The sequence below is a fragment of the Pelecanus crispus genome, chromosome 6 (assembly GCF_030463565.1).
Source record: "Pelecanus crispus isolate bPelCri1 chromosome 6, bPelCri1.pri, whole genome shotgun sequence".
Classification (NCBI taxonomy): domain Eukaryota; kingdom Metazoa; phylum Chordata; class Aves; order Pelecaniformes; family Pelecanidae; genus Pelecanus; species Pelecanus crispus.
Window position 1 is genome coordinate 30,523,477 of NC_134648.1, and position 24,022 is coordinate 30,547,498.

Here is a 24,022-nt window from a genome sequence, read left to right on the forward strand (position 1 = left end):
GCTTTGGTATCAACCCAACTAGAATGCAAACCTATCTCCTGTCTGTACAGAAACACATCTGCAGGCCAACAGCAGACCTGCTGTTTCTCATTCCCTACAAGGGATGCTGCAAGTCAGCAATCTCTGTTAGATCCTCTTTCAGCAATAATCCCAGCACTGACTTTCCCTGCAGCTACAGTTCTATGCCTGTTGACCACAGAAACACTTTGTTTTCACATGTAACTGTTTAGTAATTATCTAGTGATCAATACTTACAAGCCTAGGCAAATGCCTTACTTCTCAGGAAGAACAGGACTCTAAATTTGAGCACCCTGTATGTGGCATCCAGACCTTGTGTCCAAGGTCTACCTTCTCTCTTGGCCATCAGTGCCCCTGAAGCCACTCAGACTCTCTCTGATTGCAAGACATGTGCATAAGGTTAAAATCTAGAATTAGAGGCATGTGTGGCCATACTCTGATGCTTGGACCAGTTTAAAGCACATCAAGACCGGGCTGTGGGAATGTCCAAAACCCATCAACGCTAGCTCTCTTTTTGTCAATAGCACACATGAAGTTGTATTAGAAAGAACTTCATACAAAAATACAGGGGTGTTCTGAAGTTGCTATGGGAGGAACCAAGACTTTACTTCTCAGATGTTAAAACCAAAAAGAATCCCTTTCACTTCTCTGCTCCTGGCTGTTAACTTTCATTTGTTTAGATGCCAGCACACTACACTTCATAAAAATTAACACTTTTTTTTTTTCTTTAAACACTTACAAGCTTATTTTCCTTTCGCCTGTACCAGCTGTTTATCTCCTGACTTGATGATTCTCTTTGGAAATGTGAGTTGACATCTGGGTATGAGCGGATGCTGTAAATTGCCAGCATTTCTGTCTACTTATGCAAGCAAAGATTAGTTCCTCCAACTACAGCAGCATCTCTCCAAAGGATGCTAATGTTGTGATGCATAACAACCCCCTTCTTTCACTACTATTACCCCTTTCTTTTCATTCAAGTACCTTTTTCTTTCGCTGAAGGCAAAGCAATGCATTAAGGCACTACGCAATACAAATAAATGTCACTTACAGAGAAAGCATCCTAGAAAGTTCACATTATCCCTTACAATAGGTAGCAAGGAGTAGGTGAGAATGAAGTACAGATCCTGGAACAGGTCAGAGGACACGAAGGGAATCCATGGGCTCTGCCTAACTGAGCTTGAGCACAGCAGCTGAAGGAACCTGCCGTCTGGCTCCAACCCTTTCCCAGGAAAGTGAAAATAGGAAAGGGAGAGGCAGCTGCATAAAGCATCACATACTTCACCATGACCTCGACTTGTTTGTTTGACCTGCCAGAGGAAAAGATTCCATACTTGTTTCCCTTCATCATCAATTTTAGTAATTTTTCACAGCTTTTATGATTTTGCCTATCTCATGCTTGTATAACATCAGACGACACGTACGCAGAACACCTACAGCCGTAGTCCACACATTCCCACAGAGCTCTGCAGAATAAGGGACTTTTCCCCCTTGTGCCCTACCCCAGCCAATGCTACCACACCCAACACACAGGAGAATCCATCGTTCATCTTAAAGGATGACACATTTAGACACTGGCAAGACAACACATAAAAGGTATCACAGAGCCAAAGGCCTCAAGTTAAACTGTTCCTCCTTAAACCAACTGGCTGTTAGCAGGATGGGAAATCAGCAGATGCACCTGAGCTATACCACACACCATTCATCCTATTTCAAGCTTTGAAGGTCAAAGCCAACACCTTAAATTACAGGAGGAATGCAAGGCAGGCATGGGAAGGAAGTGTCACACACTCCCTTGAGAGAAATGTATCTCAGACAAGGAACAACACAGTCAAAAGCAGTTTCACACATAATCCTTGCAGACAGAAAATCAACACTGTTTGAGGTTTGTCCCATGGCTCTTGGGTTTGGGAGAATCAATGTGTAACACAGTGGTCTCCCAAAAACAAAATAGTAACTGTTTTTCATAAACCGAGAGGGGGTTTTTTGTGTACAAAAGGAAAATTGTCAAAACTTTTTTAAAGCTTCCATGCCCAAAGCAGGGAAAACCCTGGCATTCTTTGCACTTGGAAGAACTTTCTGCTCTCCGAGTTTTAACTCATAAATAATAATCCTGAAAAAAACCCCCACCATGATGAGCAGAAACTGCGCGGTTGTGGTTTCCAGTTAAGTTGTTATTTATCTACCATTGGATATAGAGAATAGTGAGGAATAGAAATGAAGGAAAGGGGAAGGAGGAAAGCGAGTTGGGTTTCTGCCCAGAGGAGGAGGATGCTATTTGGTTGAACAAGATCAGCTCCACAGAAATGCTGACAGACGGTGGGGAAATAATGTGCTGTTATGAAGGGGGAAAAAAATACCATACATGAGTTTTATAGATATTTGTATCTGAACAATCCCTTAGCCTCTGATTAAAGGCAGTCTACCATTGTGGTGTTAACGCTTGGGAGGAAGATACTTGATGCAACTAGGCCTTCTACCCACAGTGAGTTGTCATTGCCATTTGGTAACTTTAGAGCGGCAGTAGCTCTAGCTGATCCCTTTGCTAGAGAAAGGACTGCTCCAAATGCTCACAGCTCGGGCCATCACATTTCAGACTCTCCTTGCAGCCTTGTTCTTTACTTCAGGAGAGGAGCCAAGTCCTACATAGACATCTGGAGACACTATGGGAAACAAAAATCACAACCACCTACGATTAAATGTATGCAGGTTACTTTACAACATAATAGAATAAAACAGTTTTGAGGCAAGGAAAAGGAAAGCAAGAGGCACACTCTACTATTAAATTACATAAACACTGCTTTTGATTGTGCTGAGACTCCCCTATCAACAGACCACTTGCTTGCTCTCTTATCCCCTCCTGCTTCACACCGTTCCCCCACTTACCCTCTCTTCCAAAACAGCCTCCCTTACTCATTTAGCTTCTTCAACCATAAGGGAAAATGTTTCTGAAAATAAAACAGTTCTGACATTATTCTCATAACTTAAGGTTCTTGCTTTCCCCAACAGCCCAAGCCACTGCTCTGTCCAAAGGAGAGTATTCAAATCTGTAAGGCAGATTTGTTTGCATGATGTGTGGTTTGCAGAAGGGCCAATTTATTTGTGATTCCCAAAGCCCAGGGGACAGACACAAGCTCTTCATGGAGACTCTTTCACATATTATGCTTACCCATTGCAAACTTGATGGTCATATTTACATTCTTCCATTTTGTTTTTGCAGCACCTAGCTAGAGATGAGTATGGCTCCAAGTAGAGGATCAAGAAAGGAAACAGCAGACAAGTTTCCAAGAATGCACATAGAGCAGGAAGGATCAAGAATTTTAGTGCTTTCCACTGCTTGTTCAGTGTCCTTCTCACCTTGCTTGTACTTACACTTTCTGACAGCAGCAGTTTTCAGTAGAAGTAGTGTGATAGGGCTTGATGCAACATAGACCTGGGATTTGCTAATGCATTGAACCACCTGGAGAAGTGAGCGGCAGAAATCCTTTCTGAGCACAGGCAGCTCCGGCTCTCTCCTCACAGGAGATACAACAAAATGGACAGTGAAGGAGACCGGGTGAAAAGGAAAAAGATTTCAAGAAAACAAGCAGCAATACCATTGACAGTCACCTGACCTGTCTGCTTATTCCAACTGAAGAAAGATGGAAGAACATTCCCGTTCCAAGAACTTTCCCAACTGTCATAAAGTTGTTAAAAAAAAGAGCAGGGGTCCACATACACCTGTGAAAATGGTCCAGCAACTAATTGCCAAACAGACAAGTTATGGATCTTCCTGAAGAAAACAAACACATCCAAAATAGGTATTGCCCATCTTTTGGTCATCACTTGGAAAGCAAAAGTCACATTGAATCTCTTAGTAAAGTTCGATGTGGCAAGTGTTAAATTGGCCATTCTAGAATTCATTAAATGACAAATCCCAGAGATCTGGAATATTGTACCTCTACAGACGTTGCTCACACAGGAGGCAAAAGACGTACTGCTCACTAGGAGATGGGTGGCTGAACTTCCCTTCTCATTTCTTTTTAGACTTTCACATGACTTGCAGTACTTGCTATTCTCAGGAAAGAACAACTCCTCGTCCTCCCACGGAACACGTACACAAAACAGATGAAAACTCCTTGCTGAATACACAAGTTGCAGTCTTCTCTAGTTTTTCACTACAGGTGAAGGTGCCTCTTCCGTGCCTGCGTAGCCCCCACCACAACAGGATATCGATCCTAATTAGGCTTGAGGCTCCGCTATTTGCTGACAAACTTCAGCTCGTCAGAGCCCCATCAAAGGACAGCTTCAGGAGAGCAAACTGCCCGTTCACCCCAAGGAGCTCGGCAGGATGCTGCCCCGCAGGACAGGAGTGCTGCTCAGCCCAACGTGCCGGCTGACCTCAGGGAGGCTCCATCTTCCCTCCTGGAGACAGCTGCTGCCTGGCAAGCAAAGCAGCTTCCACAGCACCACAAGTCTGCAGACAGACCTTCTGTAGGCGGCTTCTGCCACAGCCGGCCCCTACAGCAAGCTCATCTAAGAACAGCGCTTGGGGCCCACGTTGGTTTCCATTGCCTCAGCCAGTAAGGTGACTACCAAACACCTGGAGCCTGCTCCTCTGCCAAAACACACCCCCATTCCTTGCAGGATTGCAAAGCACTTGGTATGTCAGAGTACTAAAATTAAAAAGTATAAGCATCACTGCACCCTGTCTAGTGAGTATTTGGGTTGAGAGGCAACAAAGAAGTTCTCCATTACTAATAAGAAAAATAATTAAAACCCTTGACAAGGCCTGACAGCTCACCAACACAGGGCAAAGCACTGCAGGAACAACTGTCCCCATGGGAACTGGCAAGTACAGAGCACAGGAAAATGAGAACTGTTTGAATTAACAGGGAACATTTGCTCTAAATAAAAGCTATTTTGAGGAATTAAAGCAAACAAATGTCAGCTCCATGCAGCGGCATGTTGGGATGTGATGTGCTGTAATGTGTTGTGACACTTCATAAATTAAAGCTTTTTCTTCTCCCCCGGGGGAAGAGAATTCAAGTGCAGTCAAACACTTGAACTTGGAAGGTCTGCAGCCTTGACACTTACCAGTCCGTGACTCCACTGATCCCCTGAGTCGAGACACCTCTGTGCCTGCCCTGTGGGCTGCTCTGTCCTCCCTTGGCCTCCAGGACACTGCCGCACAAGAAGCTTGGAACTCACACACAGACAGCGCTGCCATCACCTCACCTCGGCTGCCAAGCTCCAGATAACACTCATCAATCCACAAGGTGAACTCAAGAGATGCCACAGCCAAAACTCTCAGTCTGAGCTTACACTTATTTTATTTTACATCCTACTTATTCAGCCAAACACACAGCATTAATTCAAGCTGTTTACTGTATATGAAGCCACCAGCCTCACAAGACTAACTGTGGTATGAAAAGCCCAAACCTACCCACTTACACCACCATCCTGCTTTAACTGACACGATTCAGAGATGAAATGAGAGTGGGGCTCAGGTAAGCGTCATTGATCAATTCTCTGGCGCTGGGAGTCGAACTGCACAATGGTAACCCAATTCCTAAGCTAAAATGGCTCAACACAAGAGCTCTGTGAGGAAAGAACACAGTTCTGCTTGCTCAATGCCCAGTGCAGAGGAAGCACCCATGCTCACCACGTTTCTTTGTCACATGCTCCTCTTTGAGAAGACCTTCAAAAATAAAGAAGGAAAGAAACAAAAGAATGAGGGAAAGATGTAAGAAGGAAGACAATCTAGATGACCTTGCTTGTAAAAAAAACCCCAAAACACCCAACCACTACCACTTTCTTCAGAATATCTTACAGTCATCATTTGGAAGGTGCCAATAGTGAGCTCAGAGCTGTACAACCTACAGAGATGCCAAGGGAGTTAATAAATTAGATGTGAAACCCAGAAAGCCAAAAGACACCATGAAATTACACAAGTAGACAACTATAGCTCTTCTATCCCTTCTTCTTTTCTGCGTACAAAGTCCAGAGGACAAAGTCTTTAGGACTAATTTGATTATTAACTCAAGCCTGGAGCACAAGACGATGTTTGTGACTGGGACCTGCAAGACAAGAGGTATAGGCAACAGCAAGATGTCACAAAGCTGAGGGAGACTTAATTACAAATTACTTTTTAAAGATCCCTGATGTATAGACACCATTTCACAGCTGCAGAAACTGAGGCATGGCTTCAGCTGCAGCATAGTGATATTCCAGTATACAATTACATCTCTTACTGATGTGCTGAATATCTAAGGGTAAGTGTAATGTGTGCAAGCTAGTTCCAAGTGTGCAGTTGTGTCCTTACAGTGCAGCCATGGCACATAACGCCTGTGTGAACAGAGCTAAGGTTTCTTCCTTGTGTGATGTGCACAGCAGGGGCACAGTCGGCTGCCAGAAGCCAAGAGCTGGTGGGATAAGATTCTCAGAAAGCAGCCTCTGCACTGCAGCATGGCCACGGCAGAGCTTTGCCAGCCGTGGGGAGGCAACCGCATTCTGGCATGGGCAGACAGCTTTAGAGACAGCACAGTCCCAACAGACCACAGGCCCTGGGAAGAAGACTTTTAGTCCTTGCCACCTCCCACATGCCCCTCACGCTGCTGCCACCACCGCAACCAAAGTGTAGCACTGCCCATGGTGCTAAGTCATATAGGAGCAAGCTAAGGAAGCTAAGCCCAATGGACACACCAATGACCTCTTACGTTTCCTCCTTCCCCTCTTAAATCCCAGCCCGTGCAGTGCAATGCAATATGGAAATACCAGCATAAGTCCTGACAGGAGCACAGCCACATCACTGAGGGAGTGTGCCTGAGCTCATCAGCCTTGTGTCTCACCCACTCTATCCCACTGTAGCCTGATCACTTCCAGTTTTGGAGCAAACCCACCCACAGCTACCTCACAAGTTTTCATATCATAAGGTGCGGATGTGCTCTTTGAAATAGTCAGGAGAGCCTTACTCTACAGACTACCTCTGAGGCAAAGTAAAAGCCCAGATCTGCAGAGCTCCAGAACATCACTTCTGCTTCTGTAGTTAGGCCACTAGGACAATGAGAAAAAGCTTTCTGCCAAAAGCTACCAGAGGTTTGTCTTATGCTAGTGAAGTGTTTTGCTAGCTTAGGACTCAGTGTTGCTTCTAAAGACATGAACAGCAGTACTCTGCCTAAGTTTGGCAGCAGCAAGACTATCCTTTTCAGCTGGAACTCTGCAACTACCCATGCAGACGGGCTCATCCAAGAAAGATAGCTGCTTAAACCTCAAGTCTTTGATCTATCGTCTAAACTCTCAAGTAATAAGGGACACTTTGCTCCCACTTGTAAGCTCAGACCACTACAAGGCTCAGACAGATGCACTTTGAGAGTTCTCAAGGGAACATTTCAAAGTTTTAATGGTGGTGGCAGCTGCTCTTTATAAGCTGAAGGCAACGACACTTCATTTTTTAAATGGAGGCAGATTCTGATTTATAAATATGAAAATTGAATGTATGCAAAAGCACAACCCTGCTTCTCTTTGCGCATACACAATTCAGACAACTGAACTGATCAGTCACCAAACTGAGTTGAAAGTCATTATGCCGAAGAAAAGACCTTGCTTGCCTAACCTCAATCCAGAATGAATCTAAACCTCTACTTTCCAACCCTCTGAATATGAATAGGGACAGCATGAATACGCTGACAGGTCTTTTATTATAGCTAGAGGGTGTAGCAATAATTAAAAACCAAATCTTTTATGTATGCAGCTATGACACTTTCCTGAAGAAATACTCTGACTTTGTCTTTTTACAAGATTAGGTTGTCAAAATGATATTTTTTAAGTCAGTAAGAGTGCACAACACCTGGGGTTTCCCAGTAAAAGAAGCTTAAAGAAACTGCAAAAGGGTTGAAAGACTAGTGAAGTTCTCCAACCTTCCCTCTACTAGTCTGTGCACGTCATTGTGTAAAAAACACAACAGCATAATGTTGCAGCCAAGATGTAGTACACAGAGATAAGGAATTTCCAGTTCATGGTTTCTTCAGCAATAACTCATTTCTACATAGTCAGGATCCATGCTTACTGGAGAAATCAGCCAGCAATAAACTTAGCATTGGTGTTTTGGCCAGTCTGCTGTAGGAGCCCTAACACCTGTAGGTTTAGTACTTCAATTAGCAGGTGTCCTGGTTTCGGCTGGGATAGAGTTAATTTTCTTCCTAGTAGCTGGCATAGTGCTGTGTTTTGGATTTAGTAGGAGAAGAATGTTGATAACATGCTGATGTTTTTAGTTGTTGCTGAGTACTGCTTATGCTAGTCAAGGACTTTTTCAGCTTCCCATGCTCTGCCAGGTGCACAAGAAACTGGGAGGGGGCACAGCCAGAATAGTTGATCCAAACTGACCAAAGGGCTATTCCATACCATATGACGTCATGCTCAGTATATAAACTGGGGGGGGTTGGCCGGGGAGCAGCGACCGCTGCTCAGGAACTGTCTGGGTATCGGTCGTCGGGTGGTGAGCAATTGCATTGTGCATCACTTGCTTTGTATATTATTATTATTATTATTATATTGTTATTATTATTATTTTACTTTATTTTATTTCAATTATTAAACTGTTCTTATCTCAACCCAGGAGTGTTTCTCACTCTTACTCCTCCGATTCTCTCCCCCATCCCATCAGGGTAGGGGGAGTGAGCGAGCGGCTGCGTGGTGCTGAGTTGCTGGCTGGGACTAAACCACGACAGCAGGTGAAACATAACCCTCCACCTACTTAATTTTAACTAATTCCTCAGTTGATCTTTCAAGCTCTGCAAAGAGCACATTTCTCACTGAGCACCACGGGTAGCTCAAGCAAGTGTGTGAAGTCAAAAGGGATATGAATTATTAAGAAGTCTGAACAATTGAGGTTGAAGGGGGGAAAAAAACAGGGAAGAAAAGCTCTTTTTTTGACTAAGGAATGACAACATGGTTACTTTAAAACATTCAAAAAAGTCTTTTCAAGGTTGAAACAAACGGTGAAATAGAAAGCCTAAACATTGAGGGGTCTGGCAGACTTCAGATACGGAGTAAAACCCCAAGGGCACATGGAGATCATAGAAGATCTTAGCATCAGGATGGGGCTCATCTCCTATGTCCAGAGAAAGAGGCTTTTCCCATGAACTCCACAAATTTGCTTCTGTCTGGTCACAAATGTGGAGTGAGAATGACAAGGCAAAGCAAACATGTCGTACTATTTCAACTCCAAGTGTGAACATTAAGCGTGAGCCATACAGACTCATGTCTCAGACAGTGCTTCAGACAAGGTCAGCTGTTTCCAAGGACCCTGTTAGGCAAACCTAGTTTTAAATGACTGTAGGCCCATCGTGCTTGGGAGCTATTTTTGCATGTGTCACCCTAGAAGACTTCACAGCTTTGTCTACAAACTACTTTCAACATATTTCTACCCAATAATAACTTTTTTTGGCATAATAGCTTGCTCAACAATTTAGAAATGCTAGTATCCTAATGCCCAGTCCTGGTGCTGTAGTATCTCAGGACTGTGCCTCAGACGTTATTAGCACAGATACCTGCATTCATCAGGTCATTCTGCTCTGGCCTAGTAGGTCACAAAGTAAGGATTTGCCACATTGCTACAGATCCCATCACCTACATCTCACTTTCAAACCACAACCTTGTATCTGCCCCTGAATGCATTACATTTTAAGATAATCACTGTTTCTCCCATCTTAACATCAACCTCGCCCTTTTGTCAGGCTCCTGAGGGCTTCCAGGCAGCTGCTTAATGCTTCCCTTCTCCAGGGATTTATATTTTCCCATATGCTACTCAGCTGCAAGTTGAACTGTTGTATCATGCAGTCATCATCACTACCTCACATGCCTGGCAGAAGAAAGAAACGTGATGGAAACTTGAATTATTGGCTCTCAGTCTTTAGGATATGTAATAGTTTTTCCTCATTTTCAGAATACTCTTTTTTTTTTTTACATTTGTCCTGCTCATTCTTCTTAGAAGTTGGAGCACCATAAAAATACCGTTGCCCGAGTCAAGAGAGGAGAGAAGGGAAGACAACCTACATTAGGTCAAGCAAATTGCAGCAGTGGGCAGCCCAGCTGGGGTCCTCATCACAGAAGAGCAGTTGTGCGCTGCAGGCAGCTTTACCTGGGATTGCAGAGTGCCCCTGCTAGGCTTCTATCAAGGCACAGAGGACAATGAAGTATCTCTAATAAGCTCCATTTTCCTGAATTGCTGAGGAGGAGGAGATAGAAAATCATTCCTGTAACACCTCTGGAAAACTTGAAGAGGTTATTGCTATGGAAACTGCTCCAGCAAAGCAGGTGTGGAAAAGAGGAGCAGCAGAGAGGCATGTGGTGCACGGAACAGGAATTCTTAACACCTGAAATTAAACCTGCACACCTACAGCAACGCAATCTATTTTGGATAACATCAACAATTTGCCCTTGGTTTTATATCAACAAAACCACAGGTAAGGGACAATGAAATGAAAACCTGAGGCTGCACAGGAGAGTGCTAGCTGCAGAACCATACTAAAATAAAACAATACACGCCAGTATATATAGCAGTAGAGAAAATCTGGTATAGAATAGGACTAGGTGTTTTTTCCTCCAACTGAACTAATGCTAACTTTACAGTGGAGCTTGTCTAAAATAAGCAGGAAAGCAACAGAGTTTCTTTTCAGCAGCCTTTGAGGGTAAAATAAAGCCAGGCTGGAGGAAGCCTTTAGCAGAAGAATGGAACAGAGGAGCTCTGATTGTAATGGCTGTGCCACAGAAAGAAAAAACCCTACTGAAATGGGGACTGAAAAAGGAATAGTTCAGCGAAGAAAGAAAAATCGGTTATAACATAAGGTGACAAAGAAAAAGGTCTTTCAAAGTGACTTTACCCTACAAATAAACTATGAGCCCACATCAGTGATGCTCGGTCAGTTTTAATACTAGATACAAAATCTCTTCCTTTAAGCATACATGCATGTGTGTATACTTACATATTTTTCTCCATACAAAGAGTGTGGCCCCAAGTGTAAAGCACTTTGACAAATGTTCAATCAGCATTAGAAGGGGTTCGGTATGTGTTTAAGTGTTCTGCTACATCAAGGCTTGTGCCTGTACAAACACATCCGCAGCAAACTGGAGGTTTTACATGAAAAGATGGAGTCTTTTCCACTGCAACCATGTCATTTTGGTGAGCTGAAGATTTTTAGACAAACACTTTCCTAATGGAGGATAGATTACCAAGAACAGGGGGGAGTGATGAACTATGACACTGCAAAGTCTTTTGAGCTCTTCATATCTTCAGGAAAATAAAAGCCAGGCCCCTGGGATGGAATTTAACATTGTCCCTTTAAACTTGGCTTGTTTCCTTTTTGGCTGCATGAACATCTGTAATCCCCAAATTCCTGTCGATATTCTCACCAGCTGGTGAAACTGAAACCCATCCAGCAGAGGAAGTCTGATCCCCGCCAGCACAATGAAAAATACAACACCGTTGGGCATGACACAGCTCCACCACAACATAAGAACAGTGCAGTGCACGTGTAAATTTAAACAAATACTAAACAAATACGAACCATTTCAGAGACAGAACTGTGAGACACTGCTGAGATGAATTGTTTGCCTTCCCTGGCCAGAGAAATCCTGCAGAGATAACAGTAAAGGTCTCCCTAGGAAGGCACAGGTGATGAAAACTACTCTGGGCTGCTAAGGGTTAACCTCAGCACTGGCAGCGTATTTTCATTCAAGTGTCTAAGCTTCTGCTGGAGGGGAATTTTACAAATAAACTTGCAGGCTTTGCAGATCAATTTTCTACTTAGTTTTATCACTCTTTTCTCTCAAACAGACCCATTACGTCTCAGTTTCTTTTTCAGACACATTTTAAAGTTTTAGTGCCATTTTTGAAACAATACAGGCCCCTCCAATCCCCCTTTTCCCAGTACGTGAAGCCACATATGGAGCTTTGGTGGCATTTGTATTTCCATCAAGAGTATTTAGGAATAAACAGCTATGAAAAACATTACCCTAGGGCTCCAGCACTGCAGAGCATGCAGTACAGACCTTCACTGTCTGAATACTCAGCAAGCATTTAAATGATAATATTACATTAGAGTGGCGGCTGTAGCCACGTAAATAATTGTGCATTGTCCCTGCTCATTGATTTATTTTCATACGTGCACACATACGCGTCTGAAAAACCGCTTAAAAAAATTCAAAACCCAGACAGCAATAATCTAATAAACTCTAAAGTGAATCAATAGACTACTTAACAGCAGACAGATAAACTGCATTTAATAAGAGTTAGAAGGGATGAAGAGAAGGCTGTGCAAGATTCAGCCAGCAATACCAGCACAGAGGCAGAGAGCAAGAGAGACAGAAGCCTGAACTGGATGGAGAGACCGACCAGGTAGCACAGGGAGCAGAGCACTTCTAAAAAAAACCCTCCAGTTTTGAAAATGCTGGTTACAGAGCAATAGGAGTCAGGAGATTTCTTGACAGACATAAAACGTAACAGAACCCAGTGAATATTTAGGACAGGATGACCTCCAAAGGAGCACTCAGCAGTTGTTAAATTTAGTTTCTGCTAATGCAGGGGCTTTCATACAGATGTGTAGCAGTCATATAAAAACTGGGTCTCGTACAGCTGTGACCTGCAATTTCCCTCGTGAGAAAGCAGTAAACATTTTTATTACAAAGTTGTTTCCAGGGACTGGTGGCATTTAAAGATATTGAAACTGAGCCACAAAAATTAAGTGATGTGCCAAATACAAAGACTCAGTAGCAGAGCTGGAAGTGGCATTAGTTCACTTGAGTAGAAGTCCTGTGTTCCATTCACTAGCCATGTTTTCTGGTTGCACTGTGCCCCATAATCTTTAAGATAAAGAATTGACTGAAGGAGATTACAGGTTCTTGCATGCAATGCAGGCAGCACACTAAAAGAGAAAGTAATGTATGGCAGGACCACCTCCTCTGTACGTATCAGGACATTATAACATAACCTCCTCATAGTGTGTCTTTGACTTCCAATTTATGAAGCTTAAACAGCAATTCACAACTACCCTCCTCTTAGCAGTGTCAGCGAAAAGACCAAAATTGGAATAGACATGGGATCAAACTGTTTCATTCCCTCTTCCCAGGTCAAGTCTAAAGTACCTCAAGCAAATATGGAGAAGTCTGGAGGATGCCAAAAAATTGTCTCCTTGGTTTATTTCTTCTTACAAATGAACATCTATGCACATCTAGAACAAAGACAACGCTATAGCATTTAAGGAATTCTGATACATTACATTTATTTTTTATTATTAACCAAACCCTTGCAAGGCATTTGTTATCCTGATTCTGTGTCACAACTAGCTCTCCCCGATGGATTTTGCTGACAGCAAGAGCCTGAGAGAAACTTTAAAAAGTTTAGAGAACAACCAAGTGGATCCATCTCTGAAACTACTTCCTTGTCAGTCAGCAGAAGAAACAGATGAGATGCCACCTGAACCGCCCTGTTTCTCTCATGTAACAAAACCCTCCAGAACTAATGCCTAGCACTTGTGCTACGATTTTCCACTCAGCTGCACAGACGGTCTCTAAAAATTATTACTAGAGAAACACACTTCATAGATCTTATCAAGAACCTGTGGTTTGAGTCTCAGACTTTCTGGTTGCACCCAGTGCCAGACTCATTCTCACTCTCAGTCTCACATGTATTTATTTTCCCCAGCCCACACAACTCCAACCACACCACCTTGACAGGACGAATCTTCACGGCCAATATCCACACTCGAGGCCCATTATCTATGGTTGTAGTACCATGGTGGTCTCACCCTGCAGTGAAGGTATGCAAAACACACACAGAAGCTTTAACCAAGCTTTCTGTAAACTCTTAAACAGGTATAACATAACATACTTTAAGAACAAACTTTCTGAATGCTACACCCCTCGTTGTAGCTTATCCTTTTCTTCCAAACCTTAGCAGAAGGAAGGAAGAAGGGGGAGATGTCTTACCTGTATTAAGGAAAGTGAGACTCTCCACTACCTCAGCAGCCTACTGCAGGAGTTCCTATAATCTCAGACTAGTGAAAGTTCAGTGAAATAAAGTATCTTCTTGTGTCTTATAACCTTCTGGGGATTTCCTGGGACTGAAAAGAAAGTATCACATGGTACCAACCACACTGAAATGGTAGATCAACTCTCTTCAGTAAAGGAGTTTTCTTAAGTTCTAGTCAACCTCAAAACAGCAAAGTAAAAGTGTTAAATAATCTCCAGTACCCAGTGAAGATCCTGTCTGACTACACAGATACATTGTTTAATGCTGCATTTCTACTGATTCACAAAGTTGTGGTACTCTCCTTTACCTTTTATCGCTCCCTTCCAAGTAACATTTTCCATTTTCTTACTCTCTTTCCAGTGATTATTCTAGTCTGCTCATCAAAGAAGCAGATGAATGTCATCCTCATTGACACAATATATGCTACTGAAACTGGATGCACCTCATAGCAACATGGCGATGAGCTGGCAAGGAGAACCAAATACCACACCAGGCAGCACAGTCTCTCTGGTTTCACACAAAGCTTCCTCCTCTATCTTCAAGTCACATTTCCTGCAGTTGTATCTGGATAATGAGCAGCTGCACTGACACTTACATCCATGGACAGGCCACAGACCATGCTGGCCTTCTCCACAGGGTGTTCTGCTTAGGCTACGCCCAAGTACAGAGGAAACAGGCCAACAGCCAGCCCTTCTCTCAACAGACCTACCACTCCGTCCCAGTAGCACTGAGTGTCCACAGCTGATTTTATTAACACTACAGATGATGACTTAATCAAAGACAGGTTTTGATACAATGTAGAAGAAGTAGGAAGGGGAGGAGCAGGACAGGCCATCAATCTGCTGACATTGCCAGTGTTTGGCTTTATTTTGCAAATCCTCGGTTTTCCTCCTTTTAGTCCTAGTTGTAGGTATTGCACGCTAGAAGTGGCATTTTGGAGGTACAGCTAGTTACTGTAAGATCAAGAAATAAAAGGCTGAAGTATATGAAAACCAAGTACAAAAAAAAAAAGGACGGAAGGAAGTAACAAAGTTTTAGGTTAGTTCCTCTGGTTTTAGATTGATGAACACCAATTGGAAGGAACTTTTGTTTTCATGAAGAGAGGAAAAAACCACCACAAACAAACCAGCATGGATTTGCAACCGTGTTTTTCTCAGCTGTCTCAATAGGCAATCCAAAGTCGCAGCTACTTCTTTTCTCACTGAGTCATATCTGAAGCATGCTACCAAAAAATGTAAGTGAAGATTCACCTATCCTAGGGACTACCAGATTAAAATCTCCGAAACCAACACTATCATCAGATCCTTTCCTTAACAGAGTATTCAAACCAAGATGAATAGTATCATTTTATTGCTGGAAAGGTCTACGGCTTCCCTTCCCTTCCCTCCATTCTCTTCTCCTTTCTTTTGGGGAAGAGCACAGTTGGTGGGAGAACAGAAGAGTGTTTGTTGTTAGGTTTACAGCCCTGCTGCTTTTTTCAGTACACTAAAACTTAATTTAATGTCGTGTATACTGAACTGAAACTGAAAATCAGGATTGCTTCAAAGCAACACAGGACCTAGCATCTTGTCTCAGGGATTTGGTTGCACAGAATTCTCTCTTGAGAAAGTAAAGCGAATAGGCTAGCCTACCTGTTGTGCCATGGATTGAAAAAAAAGGGGGGTGGGGTGGAGAAGCAGGCTGAGATACACAGCTTTTTGGCACAGTAAAAAACAACATTTGAGTGCAGTGATTCAGTTTAAAGAGCAGCTCAGTTTTACGCAGGTAATTACAGCATCCAAGCACTAACACAACCCTACCGCACACTGAATCTATTCTGTATCCCAACACACCCAGACAGGAGAAGAAAAAAAATCAGAGACAGGAGAGACATTTTGTAGCCTGTCAGCCAGCAAATCCACAGAAAGGAAATAAAACTACTCAGTTAATACAAAGCAAAGTAAGGAACTATACTGACATGTTACAAAGCAGATTCCTTCAGTCTGGTGATGATGATTGTACCAGCTGAGCATAAAGACCCTTTCTAAAAGTTAGCACATAGTCTGTTTGCAAGGAATAGTACAGACTATTTAATAAGGTGCTAGCCAAGTCTCTCTAAGCCATGGAAAACTAAGCAACACACATACTTACAACTCCAGTCAACACAGGCTAATAATAAGCACACTTGAAAGAAAAGCAAAGGAATTCGTAAGCAAAGACGAGGAGAGGCAGAGGATGCCCAGATGATAGAAGAAATGCATATGAGATGCTATACAGGAAAAAATTAGGGAAGAGGATTGAAAATGACAGGCAAGTAATGATAAAAAAAAGCACAGGGACAAGCTAATCACTTGCCACTGGAGCAACCCTCACCCTCCCAAATTCAGCTAAAGCAGAGAAAGCAAAAGAAAAGATAAGGCAATGTAGTATTTTTCTCTTCTACCAGCTGCTAAGAATTTTAAAGGTACAGTCTAGAAAACTGAGAATTAATTGAACTCAAATTATTTTTGTTCTGTGCACTGAAACTAAAGATTACCTCAACTCCAGATGCTTAAAAAAATCAGGTTCATTAGTTCCATATATTTTCTCCACAAGTCTGTCTTCAATTCCAATGAAAGTCATTCAATAAAATTAACTACATTTGTAATTTGATTAATGAAGATACACATTTTGTTAAAGCAACCATATAAGAAAAGCCCGGATCCAGACTGATTGCTCTCTAGCTGGTTGCGTTATTTCCTGTGACAATGGGGAAGGTTTTCAAAACCATTCACAGTGAAGAAGAGTAAGGGCAGGTCAGCACAGTCCTAGAGTCAGTCACTGCCACCTCTCCGTGGATTTTGCTTCAGGTTCCCCTGGTAGCACTGAAGTTCCAGTCCAGTTTATTTCCTCACATCAAACTAAGTTAATACCATGAAGAGCTGTTGTGAAGGCACTGGTCGTCATCTATGGCTGCTACCTGTTTCTCCTATACTCACTATTTCTGGTGACCGTGTTCATGACTGTATTGACAGCTCACACTGAACGAAGTTAATCTGGCTTTCTAAGGCTTTCCTCAGTTCAAAAGCACTGAACAAGCAAATGCTCCGTGTTATATTGGTGGGCAGCATTAGAGGGCATCTAGATTTGCTGCAGAAAAAGGGCAGATGACAATGAAATGACACACTTATTTCTGCTTAAAAACTTATCTCATTTATTGGCCCTGAAGGTCACTGCCAGTCTATAAGAAGGATCTGTTTTCTAGCTAACACAGACTAAGATGAAGCAATGAAATGCAGGAGAGAAGCTTTTCTCTACAGTGAGTCGTCGTATTAATTAGCTTAGTTGATAGGAAATACAAAAACATTTGATCATACATCATTCAAGGGGACTTTTTACTTAATAAAAATGCAAAGTAAGTTTTTGGAAGGATTTACAGCTCTTTTCTGTTCACTAATCAGCCATTTACTGGCCTTTACAAACCAGAAAACTCCCTGATGTTCCGAGAGGGCACAACACACTTGAAAGAAGGCAAGATGGTCACTGCTCATTTGCAGCTCTGCTATGTTCCTTATCACTTACTTCCAGCTGCAATCCAACATCTTTACAAGTAAAGCGGAAAGAGTTCTCTCTCTGTCATTTCATGTACATTTTATCCTCTTGAACATAATCATTACCCTTGTAACAAGCAATTGCCAGGACACAGCTCCTCAGTTCCTCCCAGACTGGTTACCTGACAGCTGACTAGTGAATCTGGAGACTCTCCCCAAGCAAACGGCTCGATATTCTTCACCCAGCGACTGAATCACAGCTGTGTCATGCCCATGGATGACACAATTCAAGGCAGAACTAAGGAGCCTGAAATGAGCTAAGTTTATAATCTCTTGGTGTTGAAGCAGGCTCACACACACACCGAAGGCAAACACACAGAGGACAATTTAAAAGGTCAAACATGCACTTAATCCATCCAGGGTATTATCAAGTAGAAACTGGTTCCTTGGATTTAGATAAGTTTTCTTATCCAACACATACCGCATCAAGTCTCTACTGGTTTGCAAAACTCGATTTCAGAAAATGACTGGTGCTTCCTTTCTGAAAACTCCCAGAGCCTCCGGCTGCAGTATCACTAACAGGTAAAGCTGCCATAAGCTGACATTGCTGCCGAAAGCAGTCCTGCCCTCCCCACCCCAGCCTCTTCTTATCACCTTTGGGCTGCCCCAGCCAAAAAACCCATGTCAGCTCCCCAGTCTGATTTACCTTAAAGCTGCACAAATGTTTACACTGACAACTAGATGAGCGAGGGAATGAATGGTTAGTTGGGGGCAGAAATGACTTGTGTCAGAGGCAAAGCTGACTGGAGACGTTATCTCACTGGAGTCAAATCACAGCTGAAATACTCAGTGAAGTTCAGGAATTGCTTTACTACAGAAAGCAGAAATTCTTTGGGCTCCTTCTGAAAGCAGCTGCATCAGCAAATCTTTCCTCATAGGAGAACTGTTCTGGTTACAAACAGCTATTTCTGGAGCACAGGCCTTATGAGGAGTGGCTGAGGGAACTGGGATTGTTTAGTCTGGAGAAGAGGAGGCTGAGGGGAGACCTTATCACTCTCTACAACTACCTGAAAGGAGGTTGTAGTGAGGTGGGGGTTGGTCTCTTCTCCCAAGTAGCTAGCGATAGGACAAGAGGAAATGGCCTCAAGCTGCACCAGGGGAGGTTTAGGTTGGATATTAGGAAAACTTTCTTCACGGAAAGGGTAGTCAAGCATTGGAACAGGCTGCCCAGAGAGGCGGTGGAGTCACCATCCCTGGAAGTGTTCAAAAAACGGGTAGATGTGGCACTTCAGGACATAGAATCATAGAATGCTTTGGGTTGGAAGGGACCTTGAGAGATCACCGAGCCCAACCCCCCCTGCAGTGAGCAGGGATTGAACCTGTGACCTTGGCGTTATTAGCACCACGCTCTAACCAACTGAGCTAACCCCGCTATGGTTTAGTCTAGTCTACCCTTGATTGGTTTAGTGTGGACTTGGTAGTGTAGGTTAATGGTTGGACTGCATGATCTTAAAGGTCTTTTCCAACCTAAACGGTTCTATGATTCTATGCACATACGTAACCGTATACATATAATTACATACCTACATGGTAGACCTAACCAGGACGGTTCTAGTACAGCCCACAGCTGAGCTTCACCTCCTGAAAACAGGCAATCTGCTTCACATTTGTCAGTGTATTTAACATAAAAGCCGAGAACAGACGGCAGTATAGCTGTCCTTAATAAGAAAACGCTGTAAACCCAGTTTGCCGTCTGTAAGACGTGCTTACTTAAAACAAACAAAGCCACAAACAAAAATGCTAAAGCCTCAAACCCAGCAACAACAAATAAAACCTGTTCCATTTCATATAAACTAAATCATCTCCTGAATTTGTGACAAGGTACTGCAGCATCTACTGATAGAACAGCGATCTTATGTACATTGAGAAGTTTACACACAGTAGTATGAATTTACTTTCAACCAAAAGCATTCTCAGGAATTGGCTTCTTTTCCACATTATAATCGGTGCTTTTGAGAACAATTATATTTCATCACAACATGGAAACCCAAGACTTTCAGAAAATTTCTTTCAAACAAACGAACAAAAAGCACCACAAAATTTATGCAAGAGCAAAGCTAGTGTTGGCCTGAAGAACTGTTACAACTGTAACTTCCAAACCCAGAAATAATCATCATAAAGCATATGAAGTCTCAGGCGAAGGAGAACTTTTGCACAAAAGACAAATTGACATCATTTTGGAAATGGCCACTGCCTTGAAAACTAAATTCATGCTAAGAAACAAAATACCTCGTGACTTATTTCATAAAGAGAGTGTTTCCAAATGACTCCAGCTGGTGCCCCCAGACAGCACAAGCAAGTTAACGCTGCGGGCAAAGTTGCTGACTGCAAAGAGAGGCAAGGCGGGAGCTGCACTGGCAGCCCGCAACATGGAACGACAGAACCAGAGAATCGTTCAGCTTGGAAGGGACCTCTGGAGAGTAACGCTTCAGCCCGCTCCTCGAAGTACAATTAATCAAAGTAGAAGCCAACTATATACATAAATGAGATGAATGATCTTCTGCAGAATCTCAGGATTAGGAAAAAAAATGCATAGGCCTTATGAACATAAAGACAGCCTAAAAGCAGCAAACCAGTCTAACCGTCCCATGTCCAACCTTCTGCAGAGGCAAACTAGTATTCCTGAGAACTCCGTGTGGCCCCATAGGCTCTTTAACTGTCAACCACTTAATAAAAAGACCACCTAATTTAGCAATTCTTTTGTGGAAAGTGTTGTTTTGCTCCATCAAAAGTACCGTGTCTTCTTCTGCAGTTTCTGCCGGAACCTGTTTGCTTGCCCCCTTTCCCCTTGGTTCCCACTGCATTCCCCCTGTGCTGCGCCATGCAGGTGGGCAGCACAAAAAGGGTGAGGGAGCTGGAATACAAGTGAGTTGTACAGCTGCTGATACAGCAGAAAGATAAATGGCTAAAAGAGCTCTTCCGTTTCCTGGGACTCCTAGAACACAAAGGCTCTGAGGAAAGTGGCCTTAAATGGCCCTGTGAGCTGAGACCTTGGAATACGGGCCAGGCCACACAGACAAGGGAAATTAAGGCCATTTGCAAATACAATTTTGTCACATGAAAAAATGATGAGTGTTTTATCAGCGATTATTTTCAGCAGTGACTCTACCTGCATCTGCTTGCATAGAGTGGTAAATCATACATAACAACAGACTAAATTAATGCCGTTGCATCTTTCAGAAGGTTGAGAAGATCTCTTCAGCCCCACTGTGCCTTCCAGTACATGTGACCCTGCTACAGATTCATTGTCAGGGGAATCTCACGTTTCTATCATTGTCTTTTTTAAACAAGCTATTATGCTGCTGACTCTGGCTGCTCATATAAAGGCAGAACAGACAACCTTCAATGGGAATCAATAAGCATTCCTAGTATTGAATTAAATCAGTTATTTGGTCACCGGTCTTCTGAGGCTGACATTCTGCCCCAATGGTGGCAAGTCCAGAATACGTCTGTGCATTTGGTTTTCCTGCCTTCAGGAGGCATGGTGATGGGTAGCAGGGAACTGAACCACCACTGCTGAAGGTACAGCATCAGCCAGAGCGGCACGATGACTGTACTCAGTATTATCTTCCCTGTGCCCTTAAAAGTTAAGAGAATTATCTATTGCTGAGAAGCTCCTTTTGCTTTTTGGTATTGTGTATAACAAAAAATAAACCAAATTTCACAAAAAATGCTTTGTGAAATACCTCCAACAATAGTAACCTGTACTGATCCCATGAAAAAGACCACAGAGTTTCAGTCCTACGGTCCCCATACAGAAAATGCATGTCCAATACAGACAACATGAAGCAGAAAATCATTAAAACAACTTCAAGAACTTTTTAGTTCAATGACAAAGAGATTACACACTTGTGAATGTCTGTGTGGAAGAGTAAGAACATCAGTTGAAAGACAGACAGGCATCATGAAACTCCAGTGGCTTCTAAGAAGAGGGTGACATAATGTCTTTTGTGAGCATTCATTCAAGTTTGACACGGACTTGGTCAATAGGGCAGCATGCCATTAAATAACATAATAAAGGGAGCTGGCCAGCTCAGCATATTAGCAATGGAAATTTTAATTTCTAGTTTACCAATCTGAATACAATTTGGACTGGAATCCAGCCAAACATTCATAAGTCTACGTGGAGTCAGGGCTCTAGACCCACTTCCTAGACAGAATTGCTGAATTATCACCAAAGCTAGCCAACCTGACTGAATTTTCAGGATTGAAAAGGTCATTATTACCTTTCTCTTTCACCTATTTTAGATTTTGAGGGATCAAGACAGGTGGTTTAGAAAGGGAAATTTCCCTCATTTTTGCCAAACCTTTATCTCTTCCGGGAATAATCAACCTTTGTGTGGTTTAAACTCAAAATCTCTCACAAGATCTGAACATACTAAATCCCTTTATAAATCCACCTTGACCATTTAATCTACTAACAGACCAGCTACAGACACACAGAAAACTGCTTCTGGGATCTCTGCAGCTTATTAGCATGAAAGCTGTACAGGAAGGAGGGATGACTGCAAGAGCCTCTCACAAAATGTTCCTCTCTCCATTTAGCTAGAAAGTGAAAACACCATGAGCACAGGTCATAGAGTAAAAAAAAATTCCTTGTTAAGAAAACCTTAATAAAAAGTGGCTCCTTTTATGGATTTCTTTCTTCTCCTCAGTGTACTGGCAAGTGTTTAGTAGTGTTGGGTATTTATTTTCTTTATTTTCATTTCTTTCCTCAGCTCTGATGCCCAGGCACTTACCAGATATATGTCAAGGCTCCACATTGCAAATAGACACCTTTGTTAAGCAGTATTTTATGGGCCTTGTTTCCAGAGACAGACAATGCTCTGACCTCTTGAATCATGGCTGGTTTAGCAAGATGGATTTTCCCACCTATCAATGACAACCTGATAATACCGGCGAGAACCCTGGAATCAGGCACTGAAAACCATAATGCTATTTATGAGTGAGCAAAATAAGGGAAAGATTAAAGAACACTTTGAACTTTGAAATTAACAATGAGCTTGCCATTTAAGTCTGACAGAACTCAGGGTTGTGCTAAATGATAAATACAACAGTAATGAAAAACTCCCGCCTGTGCCATTCTACATGCTGTTTGCTCTCAGTTCATTTTCATACACCTCCTTCAAAAAACCAGAACAACAAAAGATTACTTGAAAGCCACCACAGGTCTTGCAAATTCATTGCGTTTATAATCTGAAGCAACTTAATCTTCCACCCATAACATTGCCAATATTTTGGATTTTGTCACAAAGCTTGCAATATTAGCATTATGTATAAAGCTTAAGCTCCCAGAGTTATGTGATGAGAGGAGAATCTCATCTGGAGTATAAATAAAAAAAACAGCTTGAGTGTGTGATCATTAAAAACAAAAGCATAAATTATATGCATTCTTATTTTTTTAATACATATGTAAGATTTGCAATTGTATCATCTCATTATTATGGCAACCTCAGAATTTGGGTGTAAAGGCTACAAATAGATTTCATTCTCACCCATGTCTGGGGTCTGACATTCCTGAATCTCATTTCTTTTCATGGTAAGACTCTGTCCTGTCCACAGACCACAAGTGAAGGTCTCAAATGTGCAACTGCAATTCTTTTAGGTGTATATATATTTTAATTACTATTACAAAACTGACATCTTTTGCCTCAAGCCTTCAGTCTTACTTCAGGATCAAGAAGCGCGCATCAGCAGCCAACTGAAGTGCAAAATTTATTCTTCAGTCAGAAGTCTATGTCAAAGCGTGCAACACAGACACTGGGTATTATGACATGGGATGAGATTATAAACGTATTATTTCATTTCTCCATGTCTGTACTCTAATATTCTGAGTTTTTATATTCTGCTTGACAAGCGTAGGGGAACATGGCACAAGAAAAACTAAAAGTCCCAGCTTAAGCTATATCATGATTTGGAAAATCTGCCAATGTACAGACAAAGAATCATCCACAGTACTGAAGATCATCTCCATATATGTGTCAGGCTAAAACCTCTATTTTTGAATGTACGACTTGTTTGCTCTCTGTTTCAGGTGGCACTTCTCCTGTTTGGTTTTCCCCTATGAGCATCCCTTACTAGGCGATCTCTTTAGATGTGTAGACCAGTTGTTCTGGATGGTAATGTAGCTCTCTACCTAATGTGCATTTCTGCAAACAGAAGATTATTGAAATTTAAAAACCTCTCATTAATTGGTCATTGACAAACGTAAGGACACCCACTCCAGGATGACAGGCAGACTCCCTCCCTGATTCAGAAGAGAAACTGTAAGTGGAAGATGATCCTGGACACCCCCACTGAAATGCTTGCTAAGGGAGGCAAGGCAGTTAAAACATCTGAGTGTCTAGGTAATCAGTATTACTTGCAAGGCCAAGCAGCTGGGTTGTCACATCTCAGTTCTCTGATAAATGGCAGATCTGCACCTCAAGCA

The 24,022-nt window shown here is 42.4% G+C and overlaps 1 protein-coding gene and 1 non-coding gene across 2 annotated transcripts in view; both read right to left on the reverse strand.

Annotated features, from left to right (window-relative positions):
* Nucleotides 1-24,022, reverse strand: part of LOC142593811 (transmembrane protein 263-like) — a 187,609-nt gene that overhangs the window by 76,908 nt on the left and 86,679 nt on the right. The window lies entirely within an intron of this gene.
* Nucleotides 18,891-18,964, reverse strand: TRNAI-AAU (transfer RNA isoleucine (anticodon AAU)). Its single transcript has one exon. It is a non-coding gene; the product is annotated as a tRNA-Ile (tRNA).